Source organism: Phyllostomus discolor, chromosome 2, assembly GCF_004126475.2.
Source record: "Phyllostomus discolor isolate MPI-MPIP mPhyDis1 chromosome 2, mPhyDis1.pri.v3, whole genome shotgun sequence".
Lineage (NCBI taxonomy): Eukaryota > Metazoa > Chordata > Mammalia > Chiroptera > Phyllostomidae > Phyllostomus > Phyllostomus discolor.
The window spans coordinates 19480631-19502211 of NC_040904.2; the positions used below are offsets into that span (position 1 = coordinate 19480631).

The following is a 21581-nucleotide window of genomic DNA, read 5'->3' on the forward strand; positions in this document are numbered from 1 at the left end:
AAAAAGAGTGAAAAGAGAAATGGAAGAGGAGAGGGAGTTGGTGAGGTAAAGGGAGAGGGAGAGGGACCAGTGTGGACGAGGAGAAATAAGAGGAGGAGGAGGAGATGCTGGATATACATACAGCTCCCTTTTTGCTTAAATTAGTTTGAGCTTTTTCTACAGGAAAAGTCTGATTAATGTAGTGATTTAAACTAAGGCTATTCTTTCCTACCCCTTTCACTCAAAGTGTCCCCCATGGGACAGAAAAATATCCAACTATCTAATGACATACTAATTTTTTTACCTAACAGTCACTTGAAAATGATCTTCTTCCACATATTTATTTTATAAATCATTGTAAATTTGGAAAGTGAGTAGGAGAGAGGTTTGGTTCCGGAAGATAACTAGTGGTAGGAACGGTGTTAGAAATCTGGTCTTCTATCTTCTACGTGACTATTCAGGTTCAGTGGTGGCTTTTATTGTGTAAATATGCAGAAAAAATCCACGTTTATTCTGCATGTTAACTCCAAGAGAATAGCTTGATTATAGAATGTTTTGGTCTTTTGACTAGTTAATGTAATTGCCACTTCATGAAACTGTATGATCAATATTGTTATATTCAACTTAAAAAAAAAGAAATTAAATGATTTTTAGAGGGATAGAAATCCTATGTATATACTACACATTGGTTCAATTATTCTGGAAAAACAAGTTTCATAAACCACAGTTATTACTATTCATGGTTTGTCTATGGTTTTTAAAGACATTTGTGTAGTATAGGAAATAATTTGAAGAAAATCAAGGCACTGCAAAATTCCAGCAATACCCTACCTATATCTTGTCCAAAGCAACTCAAATTATGTAGGTAGGTTATCGCATCTGCAACTAGAAAATAGGATAAACCACTTAGAATGTTATCTATAAAATATGAAAAGTAAAATTGCCAAATTACAGGATTTGTATAAAGCTAAATCACACAAAAGGGACAAAACATGTTGGCAAATGGAAGAATTTCTCTTTATCTTTCCTATCGTTGATACACAGGAAATATATAATAAAGACATTTACAGTAAATGATTTTTGAGTTCCTGAAGCAGAAGTGATTTTCTAATGATGTCTGACTCATCCTTAAATTCTGCTAAGTAAAATATTCTCCCTTTAACAAAAGCAAGTACTAACCCAAAAGGAAAAAAAATAAGCTAATAAAAAATAAGTTAATTTTTTCTGCATGTGCTAGGAACTGGGGTAATAAACTACTTGGATTATTTCGCTGATCAACAATTAAACCTATGGAAGTCCTTGATATTAAAATGCCATTGCAGCTTAAACAAATGGAAACCAGTTCAGTTGCATGACCTAGGCCACATCTATTTGTAGTGAGGGCAATAACTGCTCTTTATTGTTAAATGATTAATATCTATAACTAATACTCATACTTCTGATACTTAATTTTAAAGTCAAATTTTGTTAAATGATCAAGTTTTAATTGGTCATAGAGATCTCACGTGTTGATGCAACCTTAATTCACCGAGTCCTTTTCTAACGTTGGATATACACTTGTGAATAAATAGATGAATTAATGAGTCAGTGGTTTGAGTAGATAAATTATATTTATGAACTGGTGAATTCCACGTGGGCTTCATTCTCAAGCTGAATCTCTGAAATAGCAACAAAGATGTGTCAGCAATGAGTTGAAGTTTCTGACTTCTTTATAACTTGTAATCCCTGAGACAAAGAATCACAATCTTTTCCCAATATCCATGTGGATTCTAAACGAAGACATTAAGAAAAGCCAGCTAGGAATTTCATCCCTGGTCTTCATGTGAACTTTATACGCAGTCCTTTATCTCAATATTAGGACTAAGAAGGTATATATTCTTACAGATGTGGGTGCCCTTATAAAAGCATGCCTTCCAGATAAATAAAAGTAAAGATAATTTTCTAAAGTCAGTAAAAGACAAGGTAGGGATCGTATTTTGATCTTCCAAACTTAGTGTTACATAATCCCATTATTTATCGATGATTTGATCTTTCATATTTACTTCATTACATTTATTTAAAAAATAAATCACAGAATTGAATAGCAGAACATTAACTAAAAAGAACATACAAGTTAAGTATCTTTCTTCCAGAGCAGGAAGAGCAATTTTGTTATATGTCTAATTGCTGAAAAAAATACATCATCTCTTTGTCCTGTGTATATAGTCGGGTGATTTTAGTCAGTGCACTAATGGCCCTCGCTGGAGCACACCCCATGGAAAGAAAATGCGTTTTCTTTAAACGTAAGATACAAGTCCTTTGAGATCCTGTTAATCACTTTTCCTTCTAATTGAAAAAGTCACCACAGAAATTAGAGTACGAATTTCATTATTCTAGAAAGAACCTTAAAAGTTGACATGTCTTTGAACAATTGTTTCAGAAATCCTTTTTTAAGTACATTTTCATTTTCTGGCATGGCTTGAATTGAATTCTAAACTTTCTGCTGCTTGTCCTCTAAGCCCCTCTGGTGAATTTAAATAGGCTTCCTTATATATTTAGTACATTCAGAAATTCTTTGTCACAGGGCCTACTCTGCTTTATTATTAGAGGGCTGTCTCGGAAGTCTAGCAGCCAGTTTGTTTTTTGCCATTAATAAAGAGTCTACTTTTTTCCTCCACTTCTTTGAAGAAGTTGAAAAGGCTCCATGTTGGGTGGAGGGGGGCCAGGAAGAGAGAGAGAAGTGAAGGGCACCGACTGTGGTGTAATCCCCCAACAAAAAATGCTGTCTAATGTGGAAACCTCCCTGAGGTTTACAAATGCACAGGCTGGGCTTAATTTAGTGTGATGTATAACAGAGTAATAACTTAGCCACGGCCTGGTTCTCGCCCTCCCCGCTAAGAATAGGAAGTCTCCTATGAGAAAGACATTACATTTTTAAATCCTATAAAACCTAATGCTTCCGCTGGCTAGTGTTTCAACACCACCCAAATCTCTTACTTAAGATGTTTGGAAACTGGAAAGATAATCGCAATGTAAATCAATAATTTCTCACAATTCACTTACATGGCCAGAAAAAATATGTAGGAGGGTTTCAAGAAAGGTCTAGCAATTTGGATGCACACAATAGTGATGTTGACTCTTGGTCTAGGAAAAGCTCATTCAAAGGGAAGGAAAGGTGATTCCACAATAGTCACCTGGTGATCACAAACTGTTAGACGCCCACCAACACAGAGGGAGAAACTTCTTAGAGCAAAGGAATGGTTAAATCTGTCCACATATAATAACCCAAAACACTCCAAAGAACCTTAAAGACCAAGATAAAACCTAAGAGTTATTCTTCTTATTTAGTTGACCTAAAAATATAATCTGTGATTATTTTTACATTTGTTTTGTTTGTTAAAGGAATTAATTATTAAGGTAACAACTTAAAATCTCATTACTTATATCAACAGTAAAACATTTATTTCACCATCTGAGAATTTTTCACTTTTAAGTTCTTCATAAAATATGCATGGAATGACAGATTATACAAAATAAAACTATTGAATTTAAAATTCTTTTAATCTCCATTTTCTTCAAGTTCTACCTGCTTTTAAACTTCCACATGTAAAACCATTACATATTATTGGCTAGTAATGCATCTCATCTGATAAAGCTATATTTAATGGAAGGTATGGATAAAAAAGTAATCTCTAATAAAAATTGATGCTGGCTCATTGAAAAAAATGTTGTGGATGATTTTAAGATGAATTCTCAATATGTTATATATATTTATATATATCACACACACACACATATATATTTATACTTATATAAAACCTCAGTGTGTGTTTGGTCACTAACAGATCAGAATGCAAAATATGGAGATGATAGATAATAACACTACCTCAGTTTCTGCAGAATAAACAGGAGGTTGCAAAACTATACTAAAAGCTATACTTCAAATGCTTAGAAATGCCCAGGATCTTAAAAAACTTCTATTAGGAACTTTGTTTTCCTCTCCAAATGCCACACTCAGAGATCACTGTGATTTTAGTGCTGAATTAAATAATTTAAGAAATCAAGTAATGTAATCTAAGTAACAAAAATGATGATTGCATTTGCTGCTTACAAAAATGGGTGCTGCCTTGCATGGGTAAATGCCTATCTTGTAAGCACTGCTCTTCTGGCAACTGATTCAAATGGGGTGGCTTGTAAAACCTTTTACCTATTTACCAGGTGAATTTGACCAAGCCCAGGCATGTGTGACAGCACATCCTTTTGAAGAGGAATTTCAGGTACTATATACCTTTCCTAATTTCATTAGTAATTAATTTGTACTGTAATCCTCTGAGATACTTACACCTACTTTAACATTATTAATGCGGACTAATGCTTAAATGACTTTAGAATATCTTTACACCTCTTCTGTAGCTTCACTGGAACACTCAAGTGTTAAGGGCTTTTAAACTAAGAAAGATATGGATCCCATAAACCTTGAAATGAAATGTAATTATATCTAGATTTGGCAAAATTCCAGAAGTGGCTTCCTCGTTGGATCCTAAAAAATGCTATTTTTGGAAAATTCATGTTTTCCTTACAGAGATTAAAAGTTAAAAGAGTGAGAACCATACTATTACCATAACAATGCAAAGGGACAAAAGAAAAAACTAATACTTCATTGGTTGTTGATAGATGTTTAAAGTGAGTCATGATATTTTAAATAAAAGTAACTCGAAGTTCATAGTACATTAGCAAACAATGTGAGAAAGGAAAAGGGAAAGGGTTAGTATGCTTTTGTAAAACAGTGACTTGCTATTTCAAAATTAAAATGTAAAAATAAGCTTGTGTCAGAGAGGAGGTGATTCCTCATTTCCACCGCATTGAGCAAGCTCGCATCAGCAGCAGACAGCCCTTAATATATGCGTCTGGCTCAGGCTGGTTCCCCAACCAGGAAGCCATCGAATTGTTAATATCACTGAGTTTTTTTGTATGCAACACACATCATTTCCTCGCTCTTTGTTGTAGATCTCTCCTTTTATTTTAAGCTTAGTATGATCTGATTTTCCAAATCATATTATAGAAGCCCCAAACAATATTATTCTGTGACAGCTACGATAGAAATGCAGAAAAAGTGCCCTCCATCTATCTAGATACAGCACAAAGAAATTTCTATAAACAAAGTCACCCACTTACAGCTTTACTCACCTTTATGGAGCCAGAGAAAAGCTTTATTCATGTTGCTGTCAGAAAAAGAGTTCATATATAGGAAAGTCACACAGAGAGGGTTCAAAGAATGCACTGTGATTAGTAAAAAATATATGTTTTTATATGGTTATGGGGAAAGTAAACATCATTTCATTCTAAATTCGGTTTTGGTATCTCGCTTTTATGAAATTGCAGTTAATGTATAGTGCTGTTCGTTAATATGGTAACACAAAAAGAAACTGTTGCATTTGGAAAAGCTTAGATCTCCTGTCACCACAGCCAGTGAATATTTACCTTTTATATTATTTTGGAACTAAATCGAGGTAACATCTTATACATACTATTCATGATTATGTTAAACAGGTGTCTATAAAAATATACCTGTATGTGATACTGTTTTATATGAGGTAGTTTCTCATCCATTGTATAAACATTGATATTAAATATAATCAAGTTTTGTGTATTTGTAGATACATATACATAGACTCCTTTGTAGATACATATAGAGTTCTTTGTACTGAAAAACTTATATTTTAGAAAATGTTTAATTACAATGAGAATGAAGTTAAAAGGAGTAAAAGATAAATGCTACCAAAATCTTCACTGTTTATATTATTTCCTTTCATTTAGAGTTTTGAAACATATGTTTATACACACATGCACACACTTAAAATTGCAGAGATTCTAGGGAAATGAAATAGGTGATACAAATAAATAACCCTAATAGGTACAGTGTGAGTACATGCTTAAACATATTCTATGTGCCCTGTATGGATGAGGAGTATGTTTACCATATTGCAATTTCAATTTTTAAAGAAATATAACTCATGGGTAATTTGTATTCTGTGATATTTCAAACCATAAGTAACTGTAACAAATTCAATAAAAAGATGAACAAAGACTTCATACAGTGTTCTAAAATGCATTCATAAATTTACTTTAACAATGCAGAAGACAAATTTATAGTACTCATGTAAAGCATTAGAGTTAAAAGAATGAAATTGCTTTCTTTCTTCTGTAATGGAAAGTCTGTCATCTTTATTTTGAATCTTAATAACTGCAACATTTTGGTAAAAATTTTAAATAGATGTAATATATTAATTCTACTTCCAAAAAATACATATTTGATGTGGTCATGGTTAATAATGTTCAAACATGGCACATTAGTTATAGTTGGAATGGTTACCTCTTATAAAACTAAAATTCTTATAAAACTAAAACTGCATTTCAGATCCAGCTGATAGATGAACTGGAGCAATCTGACTTTATAGGTGCTATTTCTGGTTTATCTCACATAGGTCCATAGTATGTTCAAACTAAGATATAAAAACTAAAAGCTACCATATTTTGGCTAATTATTGTTATAAGTTCTGAATCAAACTCATAACAAAAGAATGTCCTAATATAATAAGATATATAAGGTATTTTGTCTGGTTTAAAAAAAAAACTAAGGGAAACTCTGGCAATAAAAACCAAATATAAAGAAGCATTCTTTTAAAATCAACAGTAAAATCTAATAGGGTCAGTAAAGAGGATTGTAAATCATTTTATTTCTAGGCCTCAAGCATGATTATAGCTATATATTGCAAATTCTGAGCCATAGTTACGTGGAGACATAGGATTTATATCAGTAGCTAATGTACATATTCTATGCATATGAAAAAGTTATAAAAATATAAGCCACTTTCTTCATTAGTAAATAAGGAAATATTCTCTTAGACCAGCCACCTTAAATACACCAAAAGAAGCATTTTAAAAACACTTGTATTTTAATATTGCTTCTTACACAGATATATTGCTTTTATATGGTCATTGTAATATTATATAAATGCGATTCAGTGAAACTCTGTAATCACTTTAGGGTACAGTTTCTGAAAATAGTATTTTTGGGGGTGGGTCCTGGTGAAAACATTGCTGATTATAAAGAAGAGCATTGTTCTTTTTCTCCTAGGCAGAATCTATGCATGTTCTTTTGTTCTGGTGGTAACTGCAGACAATCAATAAGGTCCAAAGCTGCTGGTTCCCCTCCGCCTAGGTCCCAAGAGCCTGACTTGTGATGTTACTAAAATACCTCACAAGTTAGGGTCTCAGGGACTAGGAAAAGTCTGGTTTGATGCGGTAGAATTCTTCTTCTTTAGTTATAAGGCTAGCTTACAAATTACAGATGGGTTCCGTTAAACTTTTCCTCTAAATACTAATTAAAATATATACGTAGAAATAGATGTATATGTATATATATGATATATAAAAGTTAGGATGAGCTGAATATTCACGACAGTAACCAATTACAAACCTTAAAATAATGAGGAATATGAGAAACAATACAAACAATGAACAGTTAAGAGTCATTCCATTAGATCCAAAGAAAGAAACTACAAATGGGTTAAAATCTGTTTCTAGCAGATTTGTACAGCAACACCATAGCTCTATTACATTAAAAAAGGATTATATCCCAGTAATGGGACCCTGATTGAAATTTTGCTTCCCATTAGACTTCTATACAGCACATCTGTTAAGGTGGGCCCAGGACACATAATACTTTAAATCTGATTTCAATATATACTGTTGCAGTTAAGAATAAAACAAAAACTTTTTTTGCATGTCACAATTTAATACCTCTGAAGCTTGAGTTTTCTCTTTGAGTCTCCAAACTATTCAGACAGCAAATATTTCCATGCATACTCTGTAGCTATATGAGCAATGCCACTTAATAAACATGTAACTTAAAACGCTAGCAACATAAGAAAAAAATGATTCTATTTCTTATATAGTTGCATTCGAAAGCTCAGTACTTTTGAAAAATGCACAATCCCAATCCTGTATATTCACTGAATTTCCTCCGATCTTTTAGCCTTGTTTGTGGTTGGAGAACAGAATTTGTACTTTAGGAATGATCCAAGGTTTAGTAGCATAGAACGCAGGGTAAAACAATCGGACCAGCCATAACATAAAAGTCCTGGCCACAGAAGTGGAATCTGGTTCTTCTGAAGTGGTTGATCTTAAAAGGGAAAAGAGGAGGGAAAAAAAAACATGGAAAGAATTAGAATGTTTTCCTGTAGAACAGGTGAATCATCCATTTCCAAGTAAGCTGCAAGGAAAGCTATGCTGAACAAAATATTTGCTAACTGCCCCCCTCCTCCACCCTAGTACCACACCCCTTTCCAACCACCCCCCCACCCCCTGTCCAGATCTTTACTTTGCCTTGTAAGACTTTAAATATTCTGCTCCATGATGCAATGCATCATTATATAAGATCTCTTTCTGTTTATCATTTGATTTTTCCATACTGAATCAGTTATGGCTTAAAATAGTAAATAGTTTTTTTTTTTAATCAAACAAAAAAAGCAGCACTCACAAAAAGCAAAAAATAACAGTTCTTAATTCTAAGTCCATGCTTTTCCTTAAAACTGAATATGGCTTTACAATTTTTGACCATAGCATTCAACCAATTATTAGAATGAAAAATCTCACCCCTCCATAAATATGACATTAACATAATTATACCACCCCCATCACGGAGACCCATCCTCCTTAGGGAATACATCTGATGCTCCAAAGATGGAAATCAGTCAGATTTTAGTTGCTCTCCAACGTACCTTTGCTTCTCACTGACTGACTGGCTTTTACCCTCCACGCACTCACACGCCACCCCCTCCCCTCGGCTAGACACGGGTGCCCGAGCGAGCAGGCGCGCGCACAGGCATACAGACACCCAGCGAGAGGCGAGGCAAAGCATCTGATGCTGACTCAGAGCGCTCTGTGTGCAGGGGGTGGCAGCGGCTGGTATTTTCACTGCACTCATCATTAACATTAACTCACAGTCTAGCATCCACCCTCTCCCAGACCTGCGGGACTGCAGCATTTGCATGACGCTGTCACTCTAGCCTCTGCATGTCAGATGATGGAAGAAAAAAAAAAAAAAAAAAAGAAAGAAAGAACTGAAAGAAAGCAAAGGAGTGAAAAGAAAAAGCCTCAAGGCTTTCATCAGAAATGCCTTCATTTCTCCCACAGTCTCATTTTTCCACCTTTCTACTTCCTCTGCGGCTATGTCTCAGTTGTTTGACATCTTTCCGGAAGAAAATATCTTGTGCTTCCACGAGCCAGTAGCCAGTTGGTCCTCCTCCCCTCACCTCACACTCTGATCCCCACCCCTTTTCCCCTAATCAATAAGACAGAGCTCCAAATGCAGCTGTGGAAACAGGCTCCGACCCAGTCTCATCCTGGATTCACTATCCCAGGGAGCAGGCAGCCAGACTCACGCACGAGAGAAAGAGAAATAACGCCAGCAATTCTTTAACAGTCCTAGACTTTATTCTATGCCTTCTTCCTCCCTCCCTCCATCCCCCCTGCTGTCGAAAGGGCAAAAGGGGTCTTTTCACTTCTATATGAAACCCCCAAACTCCCCAAGAGACACCAGAGTGATACTGATCTCTATACATTCGTTGTTTCTTTTTAATAATGAAAGAAACTATGATTTTAATAAAAATAATTGGTTAATATTTTTATTAGCCATGTTCTCATTTCACAAGAATTATAAGCTCTGCCAGCATCTGAATCATCAATATGATTTAAACCGTGTTGAAATCTTAAGTTCCTGGAATGAAATCAACCAACAGGATAGTAGTGCATTTATTATTATTTTTTTATTTAAGCATTTTAAAAAATACATCAAACAGCCGTGTTGTTGAGTATGTAAAAAATCTTTGAGATTAAGAAATATTTGCAGGCTACAAATATTAAAGACTGAATAGATGTTTACATAAAATGCGGATTTGTGTGCATATGTAAAAATAATCCATATGCATTGTTATAAAAGGAAGTAAAATATTTGACCGAACACAGTTACGTTTGTGTTCGGTGTTTCACAACACAAAAGGCAGCATATAGGTATCCATCCGGTTCCTTTGTTCTTCAATTTTTCCCTGTAATGACAGAATGTGGTAAACTGCCCACCTGTCCCTTCGACATGAGCAATATTCCTGAATTACTTATGAGACAGAGTTAGCCACCGGTGACTCTGCGGCGTACAAGAAATACATACAAAAGAGAAGAACAGCAATCCTCCAGCCAACTCGAATGCTGCCTGGTGCTGTTGAAATTTCAGTTTACTCACACAGACAGATCCCAGCATGCACTGCAGCACTGCAAGACCAACTAAGGTAGCAGCTTGGCAACAGATCTGTGGCAACCAACGTGAAGGACAGCCATTCGCAGAGGCCCGAAAGAAAAGATCACACAGTCCATAAAGAGAAAGAAGCATCTGCAGGCGAACATGTATGTCTACAGTAAGCTCCTACAGGCTTCTGATTTGAAAGGAAAAGGAAGAGAAAAAAAGAAAGAAAAACTCAAGTGCAAAACCCGGAAACGCAAAGAAAAAAGAAGTGGGCACCTGAAGGAAACATAAAATTTGGTAGATGATTTCATGAAAGAGAGAGCAGGAAGAAAGAAATAGGAGAAAAAGAAAAGGAAACGCAGAAATGGACAGAGGGAGAGGAATGAAGAAGGGGAAATAAAAATCAGAGTAAAGAGAAAAAATCACTGAGCACTGAAGCAACAAATAAAATCTGAGATTAAAGTGCAGAAACTGGAGACTCAGGAATAGTGTTCAAGTTGAGAATTTAATGAAAAGTTATAACAGAAATTAATGCATACACAGCATAGCTTTAAATACATATTATCTGTAGCAGTGAGATGCCTGCTGACTTCCTTTTCTATTTCTAAGTCTACCTATCGTCTCTTAAAGTCTCTTTGCTCAGGGATTCATCTCTTGTTTTGTTTTCAGCTTTCCAGCACCTGTGTCATTTATGCTATTTTTTTTTCTAGACAGTTGCCCACAATTCTCTGGATAAATTAATGTCATGACCTCACTATGACTATCAGACATAAAATGTCGACTATTTTAATAATTGAACATGCGCTTACAACAAACTACCTACTGATATCTCAGCTCTGTAGACTTTCTGCATAATCAATATTATTCGAAAGAAGATGTTGTAATCAATCAGTTCAATTACCACTGTCACAGATATGAGTTTAAGGTCTCTCCTGATTCTAAACTTCTAATCATCAACATTAAAACATCCCTAAATATGATTCTGATTATGGTTAAAATATTTACAATGTAAACATTTTTCTCTGTTTTATACTTTAAGCAATGCAACATGTATATGGTCTTTGTAAATCAATTTTTTTCTGTTATGTGAATTGTGTTCTGTTAAAAAAAACTAAGGTGTATCTGGATGTGTATTAAATGATATATTGAGCTAAAGGAAGCAATAGCTACTCTGAAATACTGTAATACAACCTGCCTTCTATCTTATTACTAAGTCTATTCGTTATGGACTGTTTGAAATCAGTTTTATTATGGGAATCATGGTTTAAGAGTGGTTGAGGGTGAGGGAGAAGGAGGACAAAAAATGATCCACAGTCCAAACTTTGACTCAAAATTTATGGATGTGCAGAACATATTGTTTGTATTACTTGCATAATATCTTCTTTGCTTTACTTAAAATACATTCTCCAATAAGTTAGAGCAAACCACATGTAGCTATTAAAATTTAAAAAAAGTTATAGACACATACAACAGTATGGTGATTATCAGAGGGAAAAGGGGTGTGGGGAGGTAAGAGAAGGTAAAGGGGGTATTAATAATGATGGGAGGAGACTTCACTCGGGGCAGTGAACACACAAGACAATATACAGATAATGTTCCATACACATGAAACCTATATAATTTTATCAACCAATGTCACCCCAATAAACTCAATAAAAGTAAAAACATCTTCATTCATTCATAAAATAATAGTCAGTTTCTCTGTTGCTCTAACCCTATTTCAAATATATAATAGGACACATGGCTGGCGGTTACCATTTTGGACAATGCAGCTATAAAACATTTCCAACCTTGCATAAAGTTTACTGGACAGTGCTGACTCAAACTGTCTTCCTGAAAAGTTTACAGCATAATTGATCATTGGAGTCCCAAAACTTTCATTCCCATCTATTTTAAGAGAATGAATCTACATTGATTTATTTGAAGATCTAAAATAAGAGATTCCATTTGACTGAAGAGAATGTAGTGGTTTTATTTACTAGTTTTGACATAACTGAGACTATTTAAGGGGATGTGTTATACACTAATTTACTTTAAGGTAGTTTTTAAAATGCATCAGAAGACACACACAGACACACACACACACAAAATACTCAATCTAAAGTCTGGATAAATCTCAGAGATTTTATTTATTTACTATTAGAGAGGGGGGAAGAGAGGGAGAAAGAGTAGAGAAACAGCAATGTGTGAGAGATACATTGATGGGTTGCCTCTTGTGCACCCCCAACTGGGGACCTGGTGCTCAACCCGGGCATGTGTCCTGACTGGCAATCAGACCAGCCACCTTTAGGTACACAGGCTAGCACTCAACCCACTGAGCCACACCAGCCAGGGCTGAGAGATTCTGTACATGTCTATCCTTTCCAGGAGTGACAGTCATGATCTTTTTTGGTGTCAAACAACACAGATCACATGTTTCTGTTTTCTTTTTTTTTAAGATTTTATTTATTTTTAGGGAAGGGAGGGAGGGAGGGAGAGAGAGAGAGTGAGAGAGAGAGAATCATCAATGTGCAGTTGCTGGGGGTCATGGCCTGCAACCCAGGCATGTACCCTGGCTGGGAATTGAACCTGTGACACTGGTTTGCAGCCTGTGCTTAATCCACTGAGTTATGCCAGCCAGGGCACATGTTTCTGTTTTCAATAAAGGGATGTAATAGTAGTCTAAGTAGCAAAAAGTGAGAGAAAGAGCACTTTTCAAAAATCTTATCAATACAAGGAAGGAATAGCAGTTAAGATTGGCCACAACTATGGTTAGAATTTTTTCTTTTTTAAAATAATAATTGAAGTATAGGGGAGACAAAAATCAGATATCGATGAACTAGGAAGACCTGTTGGGAATTTTCTATTAAATAAAACACTTAGAAAAAACAGGTGTGTGTGTGTGTGTGTGTGTGTGTGTGTAGACTTTGTTAAGATAATTTTGACTTACCAATCAGATTTTGGAACTAATTACCTTAAACAAAATGAAAACAAACTAAAATATAAATATATATATGTTATTACCCCCAAATTTCTACAAAGATGCAACTGGTTTTTAATGAGGAAAAATATCTCACCCATATTTTGTTTTAGAATTTTAGTACTTGGACTAGGGTGTGACTCAGTGTTTAACACAGACCAGTGTGTGACTGGGATGCCAAAGGAGTATTGGTCATCTTGAAATTGGGTTTCTCTCTCTCTCTCTTTTTTGATAATTAAGTGCAGAGTATCCCAATTGATGTGGGAAATAATATTATACATTTCTCTTCCTTTTAGGGTTAATACTTTAAACTCTGGCATGTGAAATCTAATGTCCACTCCACACTTTAGGAAATGGATATGATTGTAACTCACACTAGCAATCCTTCTCTGTTTCTCCCAGCCTCCCTCCCTTTTTCCTTTCCCCTTCCTCTCCCCGCTCTGCTCCACTCCATATCCCCCAAGTGTGAAATCCACTTGCCAATCCAATCTGTCATCAATATCCACAAGGGGACCACATTCAAAGCCACGCCAGCAAGAGGAGATTTGAGAAAGAGCAAGTCTGAGACAGGAGGAATTAGAGCAACAACGTGAACTTGAGGGGGCTGTTGAGGGGAGAGCCACAATAGTCAGTGCAGTTCAGCTGTACTCATGAACAAATGGGTTTTGAGGATGCTGGTGAAGTGTTTCTCTTTCAGGAAAATGGCAGGAAATGATGATGAGGGGCGATGTGGGGATGGCAAAAAATGATGTCATTATCAAATTATATTTAAACCCGGAAAAGTATTTCTCAAAAGTTATCAGGAGATATATTGAGCAAAAGGATATTTCTGCTGTGTTACTGTGCGTCCAACAGATGAGAGAGAAAAGAATTAATCTTGTCTTTAAGACGGGGCATAGTGGAAAAGTTTAAGTGATAGCAAACGACTTCAAAATTACTGCCATGTTTAAAGCTTGAATACTATGGCAATGGAGCAGTAATAATGTATGCTTTAGCTAATGTAACTATAGAAGAGTACTATTTTCCCTACATTTTATAAATAGCACTTTGAAAGAAAGTCTGGAAGTGGTAAGGGAACTGATCTAGGAATCAGGAAACTGGTTCTAGTGCCACTGGGTAAATAATAGTTTACGGTCTTGGATAAGTCATTTAACTCGCGGGAACTTAGTTTTCTTACCATTAAAATTAGGAGGAATGACTAGGTAAATCACCAAGGCCCGATTCAGCCTAAAATTTTGTGCAATGAGGGGGAGTAAAATTGCAAACACATGTTGGTCATTCCGATTTACTGGTTAGATACAGTATTCGTATATATAATGGTCTCATTTATTCCTCACAGTACTGTCCTGTAGTATTTGTCCTCAGAAAGACTAATGGGACATCCTATCTCCATGTCCCTGAGATTTCTCACCTATAACTGAATCTCAAAAATGCACAATTTCAGATTTGCTGCATAATCTATAGACCTTTTCTACAGATGACCCTATTCGCATGTAAAATTTCATTTATTTGAAATTATACAACATATAAGGTGGGGCAAAGGTATATTTTGGTTGTATGGAAAATGATACAATAATGAATAAATAATGCAAGAACAAACTCCGTGTTTCATGTACTCACAACTATAACTCTACTTTTGCCCCACTGTGTATTTTCACTTAGAGCTGGGAAAGCAGTCATTTTTCTGAGAGTCAGAAAAGTGTGTATACACTGTTACAGTGCACGCACTAAGGAGAAGAACTCATAGCTTCACTGGAAAAGTTATGTGAGAAAATTAGCCTATATAAATATAAAACATATATTTATATTATATATAAATATAAAAACATATATATATATATATATATATATATATATCTCCAAAAATCAGGTGAATCAAGAGTATGGAAATCTCTATCAACTATCAAAATCTTTAAAAATATCTTTGTTGGTTTTTAAAAACATTCATTTTGAGTGCTGCTTAATTTAGGTAGAATAAAGTTATTAATGAAGTTATTATTCTGATCGTTCATAATCAATTTTGTTCTGGAGTTTTAGAATTTTCTTCACTAAGGAAAAATGTGGTAATTTTGTAGGGTCTTTTTTATTTAAAGAAAAGAGAATACTTTATTCATTGATCATAGTAGGTAGTAATGGAACACAAATAGTAGATTAAATTAGTTTAGATTAAAAAAGTATTCTTTATTTATAGATACTGTTATTTCCTTCCTGCTTCTTCATATTAAAATCATGTATATTTTTGAAACTTAATATAATGCAATGATACATGTTCAAGATTGAATTTTTACTGTGCTATCTCTATTCTCAGTGATATCAACTATATCATGGTTAATACACTCTTAGAAGTATAAGTACTATGAGACAAGTTAAACTTGGAGAACATGCTGTTTTATGAAGAATGTCACTATAGCATTGTCTCAAACTTTGCTACCTAGGTTTTCAATGTAGGTTAAAGAAACTTCCATTCTATGGGAGTAGAGGAAAATACTTCTAAGTGTTATCAACATCATTTAAATATTTCTGAACCATGAAGGTTCAAGTGTACCCTGCATCCTCATGCTTTGTTCTCATCCTTTCCAATCAAATGTATTGATTTGTTAAAGGTTAGAGGGTATACTTTCATTGATCAAGGAAATAGCCTGACACAGTAAAACTGTCTGCCAATTCAAGACAGATCAATCTCACCTTTGTTTCTTTTGGATACATTATAGTTATTCATTCTGTGTTACTCAAATCCACACTTCATATCTCAGCTGAAAAAAGAAACTGATAAAGAATTGACTATTTTTATGGGTATAAAGGATACATTTCTGGGTATTTCCCTCAATGAATTGATATGGAACTCGGACATTGTAATACCTGATCAAGTGTTCAGCCCATTCTCAAGTTCACTTGAGAATTTTGTCCATTTTCAATATTTTGCAAAGCATTAGAAAAGAAACTTTCATAAGATGTTGAATTCATTTAGAAAATCTGTGTTTATTTGAGAAAATAAAAATGAAAACACATCATTGTAGCTTTCCTTTCCAGAGCCACCTTACTCATTCATTTTTTTTTTTTTAATGCTTTAATGGAACAGTTTGAGCTGCAAACAATTCACTGGTCCTGTCAGCTTCATAACTTAAAGAAACTGAAGAACTCAATTTAAGCTAGCTCGGGAACCAATTTAATACAAGAACAAAGCACAAGCATCATACAATGTTATAGTGGTATATTAATCCTCTTGGGTGGGTAGTTTGTAAGACTTTCTACTCTAAACCTCCAAGTCTTACTAGCATTTTGACTTTTACTAACCTGAAAAGCTACATGCTCTTCCTACTCTATCTGTAAACTTCTCTTAGATAACACTGAAAATATTCACAAATTCAAAACTCTCATAGCCTAACAGTCCCACAGCCAGGCCAATTTTTCCGTAGTAATGCTTAATTATACTTCTTTATTTAACAATATAATTAATTCATTTTCTCTTATGTGCCATGAGCCACAATTCATTAAAGAAAATGGTTAAATTGGAATTTTTGTTCGGATACTTTGCTATTATGAAGCTTTGAATTTAAGGCAAACATATTTCCATTCCTATGCCTGACAAAGACATGTTTTAAACTACACATTAGACAAAAGAAAACAGCTTTTCTACTACTAAACACATTGCTCAGTAGGATAGAAAACTTACTGCTTCTTTTAAATGCTAGAACTTTAAAACATTTGCTAGATGACAGCATTATTTAAAAAAATGTTTCTTTAGCAAAGAATTAAAGCTGAATATGCAACATTTCTTAGGAGCATTGAATAAATCTATTTGTCCAGCTTACTTTGCAAAGACTGTGTAGAAAACAGCACCATAAACACTTTCAGTCCCCACACAAGGGCTAAACAAAGAGTCCTCTTTCTAGCCATCTAATCGGGTAATTTATTTTTTCAACCATCACATATAAATCGAAACACAGCTGTAACCAATGACTTGCAGATCCAGTTCCCAGCCAGCTGGAATCAGTTCTGCTGAAACAGCAAGATTTTTACATTGTTCACTTCTGTACATCTGGAGAAATCATTGAGGTTCAAAGGTGACCAGAAAAGCTCTTTAAGTAAATTCAATCGACAGTGAAGATTTGCCTAAGGAACTACAAACTCCACATTCACTTTTACAAAATGTTCATTTCATGAAATTAATGCTTATAAAGGCTATTTGCATCCTCATCAGTACAGACTTTATGAGTTGCTAATCGAATTAAGCACTTAAATGCCTGTTTCTTTCAAACAACTTGGTTAGGGTTCTCCAAAAACTTTTTCCAAGGAGTGGTAGCTATTTAAAGATGGATGCATTAAAACACTATGTTACATGCAGAAACACTGGGGGACCATAAGAATCTGTAACTAAACCAGATACCAGAAATGTACCTACTCATATCTCAAGTTTAATCATGTTTAGCTAGTATAATCCTCTATTTGGATAAAATGAAAGAGAAATACTATCCGAAAGAAAGCAGGATGGAATATCTCCTTCAAGCTAGGCAGGCAAATCCCCAGGGAGCCAGAGTCCTGGGAGAAACAAACTCAGATCAAGAATGTTCCGCATGCAGTCTTGCAGGGAGCTGATCCTGGCACTGGAAGAAAAGAAACCTAAGAGCAGCAGCCACTTTTGTTCTAACCTGGAAGCATCTCACTACAAATAGGGCACGAGTGCAGGCTCACCAAAATAAAACCTGACACAACCAATCCTTGATGTAAGAGCCTTTCATTAAAATTAGATAAACTTAAAGCAACTACAAACCCAGAGAATAAATGCATGCTTGGTATTTAAATTTCAATGTTGCTTCAAGTGCATCCTTTTCTTCATTAAAACCATCAAAAAGATAGTCACCTTGGGAAAATGAACACACAAACAAATCACAAATATACTTTTTTTTGCTTCTTAAATTAATCAATATGCAAGTAAACAAGTACTTTTTAAAAATGTAATCTTTATTGTATTTCTTCCCATTACCATTTAGTCCTCTTATACATCCCCCCAGCAATCACCACACTGTCATCTATGGCCACAAACAGGTTATTTTCATTATGTAGCCATCGTATGAACTGTGTGGCCATTTCAGTTACATCGGATCATCGGTCAGGAACTTCCTGATGTATATATAGTACCTCTAACCAAAACAGTGAAAAACTAAACAGTAAAGTACACTTTCAGCTTATAGTGAATGACAGACAGGTGATGATCAAATAGTAAGTTGCATTCCTCCATTAGATATTAAATTCACATAAAGCTGGTTAATTTCATTCACATACAGCTGGTCAATGGGTGACTGAGTTGTGTGTATCAGTGACCAGATACAAAGGCTATAGAAAAATAGTCTGGAATAGATGGAAATATGATTTAATCAATAATGAAGTAGTCACTAACACGAGGAGTACCTTTTAAAACTTCAGGGCAATAGAAATAAGTTAGTTCCTCACTTAAATGTAGTTATTATCAAAGTTGGGTAAAGTTTTTACCCATTTTCTTTTCTCAGAGTTTCTTTGGTTTATTAGTTATAAATATTTTAATATATATTTTATGCAACATAGGCTATGAAAAATTTATAGAAAAATGCCATATTGATGTTATTTGATATGGATTTAGATTTTTGAATTCTAAAAATGTATGCTCGCCCTCTTTCTTCTTCAAGAACTAAGGCTGGTTTTGAATCTAGCTTTGAGCTGACAGACTGAGAAAAAATGGTCTAAAATAGGCAAATATTCCATATCTATTTGAGAATGTACTTTGTTTTTATAAAATTGAGTCCATTAATATTAACTTGACTCTTTTTAAGTACTAACAAGACAAAATATTTTGCAATATTTCAAATTCTTTGTTAAGCAATTACATGTGAACTTTTGTGATAATAATAGTTTTTAAAAAAATTTCTTTGGGCTAGGTGTTAAGAAAGCCACAATATTAATTTTAAAATATTACACTCATTACATTTTTGCTTTACTCTGTATAATTACCAATAAACTAGCTTAAAGAATTATATTTCATTGTTCTTTAATACATGCTTTTAAAACCTAATAATTGAGTTTTTAATCATGAAGGCAGCATTTATTTATATTAGTTGTTTGCTTACATGCATATTTCATTCATAATGGTACATGAGTATGATCAGTCTTCATGAGGAAATAGTACAATTTTACATATTTAAAAATGGTTTGGAACTTGGAAAGGTAAAAACTAACAAAAAGATAAATTCAGGGAGGGGTGAAAATTCAATTTTGTTACATATAGATGAACATGAGATGGCAGGAAGGTGGAGTTAGAGGAGAAATATGGGGTGAAACAGAGAAAGCATTCATAAGACAGATTCTTCACACATATTCTAGAGTCTTCCTAAATCAAATAATACTTCCAAGTCAGGATCACATATGAATTAATTTGTCTCTTTTCTATTTAAAGAGGGATATGTAATATTTAAATACTTTCTTCTCTCTTTCTGATAAAAGAGAATTGGCTATTATAATAACTTGCAAAATACTGATAGATTTATCTTTAAAGTTTAAGTTCACCACTGCGTCTGACCAGGATTAAAGATTTTTGAAAATCAACTCTGACCTTTATAGTTTTTTAAATTTGATTCTTTTTTTTTTTTGTTAAACTCTATCAAGTCTAGTCACCTCTCTGTTCAGAGTTGGATCTTAATAATATACATTCAAAATGAAATACCAAGAGAAAGTAATCATGATATTTAAAAATAGTAAGATTATGAACAAACATTCGATTATTTCATTGGATTATCACATATACTGACTCCTTGTCAGAAAGTGGATACTAGGCATTTTGGAATGTTTTATCCAAGAGTTTAGCCAAATTCTCTAGGTTAGGAAGTAACAGATCACTAATCTGGGTACAGATTCTTTGGGGGGAAAAACTGCATGTAATTATAATATACACAAATACATTTATACACACAAATACATATACAGTGGTTTGATCTTTTCAGTCACTCCAAGGGTAAAAAATGGTTCATAAATTTTTAAAGATGTAAAGAAATCAGGAATCTACACAAGATGCTTTTTGTCTTTGGAGGCCTGGCAGATATTACCTACCAGTGGCTATTACAGAAATTAATTTAATCAGAATAAAATTAGGAACTCTTTCAAGATCAGCTGACATTCACATTAGGATCAAGGTTTGGTCTTTTCCTTCCCCAATCTTGCCACCTGTGTAGTTAAATCAGTTTAATCTTCTTCCTTTTCAAAGATAGAATTGTAAAATATCATGTTTGAAATCTTGAGTCTATTTTCTCTCCAGAGGATCTACAAATCTTCCAACTATACTATCTTAATCAATGAAGATGTCATTCCATATCTTTAAGTGGTAGAAATTTCCCAAAATATTATAGGTACTGTTGTAAGCAAGCCAAGGATAGAGCTTGTAAATTATATAAAGACAATGTCCATGAACTAGCCTAGGCAAACAAATATTATACCCACATAATTATACCCATAAGCCTTATATCTGTGCAATTAGTTAAAATGAAATGAGAGTGGGGAAAAGGTGGAGTCAAGTATTCTAACAGGTAATTGTCTTTTTAGAACCAAACTCATTACAAATAAAAAATGTGATAAGTAAAAAGTTGGAAAATGATGCATAAATGGGTACTTCAAAGACACAGACCTGTCCAGAAGAGTGACACGTTATTTCCAGAGCTTTCAGTCACTCTTATATTAAATTTGACATATACATTTAGGGGTCTACTCTGTACAGGTAACCAAGTTGCTAAAAAAGATTAATAAAATGAGAAATGTCCTCTTTCCTCAAACAGCTTAATATATGTGGAAGAGTCAGGCACAAACAAAATTATAATACATGAGAAATATGAAGTACACTATTAAAAATGAAGTGCTAAAGAAATAAAGAGGAGAGACACAATAGATATCGAGCACTCTAAATAGACGGCTTATATAGCAGGAAGCTCCATTGTAGGTGAGCCTTGAAAGAACAGACAGACTGTTAGAAAAAGCAAAGGTAGAGAGAAAAAAACATCTGGTTTGGGGGCAGAGAAGGAGGGAATGCTCAAACTTTCGTGCACTGGTTGGGAAGTGCCCAGGAGGAAGTGGGAGAATGTTGGCTTATTTAAGGACAGTTATTCAGAAAAAATGGCCAGGCCGTTGGACTGGAGCACAATTTTAGAGGGTCTTAAATGTTATTCTGGGAACTAATTATTTAGGTAAAAATAAATAACTAAAATCCTTTTGAGAAGGGATTACCGATTAATGTAATAACCAAACAACGATAAAACAAATAATTACCATGTTCAACACCTAATCCCTGTGCATTCAATATGCTGGTATATATCATATCATGATGTCATCACAATGAGCCCGTGAGGT

At 34.3% G+C, this 21581-nt stretch overlaps 1 long non-coding RNA gene across 1 annotated transcript in view; it reads right to left on the reverse strand.

The window, feature by feature from the left end:
* Positions 1 to 547: 547 nt before the first annotated feature.
* LOC114491101 overlaps positions 548 to 21581 on the reverse strand; it is a 345268-nt gene continuing 324234 nt past the window's right edge. The window contains exon 6 of the long non-coding RNA XR_004901239.1: positions 548 to 8143. This is a non-coding gene — a long non-coding RNA (uncharacterized LOC114491101). The remainder of the gene's footprint in view (positions 8144 to 21581) is intronic.